This window comes from Propithecus coquereli, unplaced genomic scaffold (assembly GCF_000956105.1).
Source record: "Propithecus coquereli isolate 6110/MARCELLA unplaced genomic scaffold, Pcoq_1.0 Scaffold74, whole genome shotgun sequence".
In the NCBI taxonomy this organism is placed as follows: Eukaryota; Metazoa; Chordata; class Mammalia; order Primates; family Indriidae; genus Propithecus; species Propithecus coquereli.
The window spans coordinates 4,214,502-4,217,578 of record NW_012153507.1 but is presented as its reverse complement, the minus strand read 5'-3'; the positions used below and the strand labels follow the sequence as shown (position 1 = coordinate 4,217,578).

Sequence of the window (3,077 nt, the reverse complement as noted above, 5' to 3'; positions counted from 1 at the left end):
ATATTCTGTTCTCAGATTAAAAACATGGTACCATGGCAGAGGGCATCTGGGTGTTGACAATATGTCGACTCATAAATCTCACTGCTCCAGTCTAGACTGGTACCTCTCAGGGCTGATACACAAATGCCACTCTGGAATTCCTCCCAACCATGCTCCTGGGAGTTCCCTTTGTCTCCCTGCTGTTGCTCGTATCCCATGTTGTTGTCTTTCTTGGTTTATACTCTTTATGTTTTTGTATTTAACAACTTTTTATGACTTTGGGATATTGAGTTATAGTTAAAAAGATATTCCCACTGCAAGGTTATAAAGGAATTTCCTCATATTTTATTCTAGTACATGTATGATTCATTTTTAGGTTTAAACCCTTGATCCATTTGAAATTTACCCTATTCCTGGGATATTTCCTTTTTTCTCATATATCTATACTATAGATATCTGAATTGTATAGTATACTTTCCCCACACCCTAATTATACTAATTTTTCATATGTATTTGGGTCTTTTCCTGAAATTCTCTTTGGTTCTTTCTTCTAACTGTTTGGGTATCAGGATGACACTTTAAATTATTAATACAAGGGTTTAATGAATTTTAATAAATTTAATAGGACCAGTCACCCCTCTACCCTTCCCCCACCAGAGCTTTCATTGCTGTTCTTGTTTACTTTCCCCTATCTAGTTCAGAATCAATCTCTCCCTTCACCTCCCTTAAAAAAACCAAAAAAACAAACTTGATATTTTTACTGGGATTATGTTAAATTTATAAATTTGGGGGGAAGATTGAAATGTATGTAATGCCAGGAACTATCAAAGAACATGGTATGTCTTTCCATTTGACAAGTTTTCTTTTGTGTCTTTGAGTAATGTTTTAAAGTTTTCCTCATTTAGATCTTAAATATTTAAGTTTGTTCTTAGGTATTTTCTTTTTAGTTACTCTTGTAAATGGTATATTTTTGGCCAGGCCAGATGGCTCATGCCTGTAATCCTAGCACTCTGGGAGGCCAAGGCAGGATTGCTTGAGCTCAGGAGTTTGAGACCAGCCTAAACATGAGTAAGATCCTGTCTCTACTAAAGATAGAAAAATTTTCTGGACATAGTGACTCAGCCCTTTAGTCCCAGCTAATCGGGAGGCTGAGGCAGGAGGATCCATTTGAGCCCAGGAATTTGAGGCTAAGTGAGCTATGACAATGCCATTGCACTCTACCCAGGACTAAAGAGTGAGACTCTGTCTCAAAAAAAAAAAAAAAAAAGAAATTAAACCCTTATTCTCACTACCCTTATCTTAAAGATATATCATTTTAATACATTGTTAGATAGGATTATTATTTTTTTTATTTCAGCAAATTATGGGTGTACAGATGTTTAGGTAGATAGGATTATTTTAAAGGCAGAGTATCTCAGCTGACTTAAACTGTACATTATTTGCATTCTTATTTTTGAGAGAAGTTTAAGATAAAGATTTGAAATAGTTGAATCTTGATACTGCTAATTGATTAATGTGCTACAGTTGTTAGCAGCTCCCCAGCTAAAGTGTTTTTCTTTTAACCTAAATGGTTCAAAGCCCAACACCTAACAATGAGAGGTTGTATGTGAATCTAAACTCATTTGTTTTATTCAACTGGATGAATTACCTATTAATTAAAACTCTTAAACTATTTAGAGCAGAGAATATAAATTCATGGTTAGAAAACAATAAAAAAGACCAATATTTAAAATTTAATAATAAACAATTTCATTGCTTATACTCTTTTAGAGTGTGATATCGGAGCTTTTTAGCTTTTTTGAAAGAGTATTTCACATTTCAGAATATAGCAATGGCTCATTAAATCATGTAAAAATCATGTCTGAATTAGTAAAATGTTTAAGTGTAGAATAAATTTACAGACTTCTAGGTTGAGTTAGAGATCTTTATCTTTAGTTGATCGAGAAGGTTATTCATAGTTATATGAAATATTTAAAGGTGAACATTGGTATTTATTGGAATTTTCTATTTAAGTCCATTAAATATTTCTTCCACATGGAATTTATACCATTCTAATTCACTTATTTTGTTCAATAAATTGTTTTTTTCAAGGTATAAGAATCAACTTTAGATAATGTCTGAATTATATCAAGTTTCAAACCGAGTCTGAATTGGAGGTTATTTCAATATTTAATAGCTTCTGGGAGACATTTTTTGGTTTTTGATTTCCTTAGCATGTATTTCGGAACAGTGTGATGTGGTATGACTTGTTTACTTTTACACTCTACTTTGTAAATATTTAAGTGTTTTGAATCTTGCATTAACTTTCAAAATATACTTGAAGAGAATAGTGAGCAGTTATAGGAAATATAATGTGTTAATCATAGGCCAGTTAATAAACAAAACTCGGTTTCACAATTGGGGTATTAAAAACTTACGAAACATATATCATACACAGAAGAACATACATTAATATATACACAGTAAAGCATAATGATAAAAATGATTCACCACTACTACTTCTCCCTATTACCACCCCTCAAGTTAAAAAGAGAATATTATTAGTACCTTAGAAGCTACCTGTTCTTTTTTAAACACCTCTTCCTCCTTCATCAGAGGTAACCACTATTTTGACTTTTACATATATCATTTCATTGATTTTTCTCATGTTTTAGAGTTACCTATGTATGTTTAAACAATAAAAAATTAAGTTTTGCAAAACTAGGTAGCAAGCACAGTATTGTCATCAATGGCTGAAGGCTCCTAAAGAAGTTAAGCTGAGAGAGTCTCAGGAACATAGTAACATAGCCTGGCATTGCCTTACCAGAGTTTACAAGAGCTCTTTCTGTGGAAGTCAGTGGGCAAGACCATGAGAGTGTTCTCAGCCAGGCTTGTCAAAGAATCTGACAGAGGTGTAGGAAAGACCAGGCACTAGCTGTCTGGTTTTAAAAGGTTATAGGCTGCTTTGTATTTTTTGCTTCTGAGTTCATCATGTCCTACCTCATAGCCCTCAGGAATAGGTCAAAGCAGAACAATTCTGAGGAGTAGCGTGTGTCCTCTGCTGGTCCAGGCAGCAGCACATGGAGAGGAGAACAAGAACATTAGCAGCTTATTCTCCA

At 33.8% G+C, this 3,077-nt stretch overlaps 1 protein-coding gene across 1 annotated transcript in view; it reads left to right on the top strand.

Annotated features, from left to right (window-relative positions):
- The window catches only part of USP45 (ubiquitin specific peptidase 45), a 74,334-nt gene that overhangs the window by 48,030 nt on the left and 23,227 nt on the right, over positions 1-3,077 (top strand). The window lies entirely within an intron of this gene.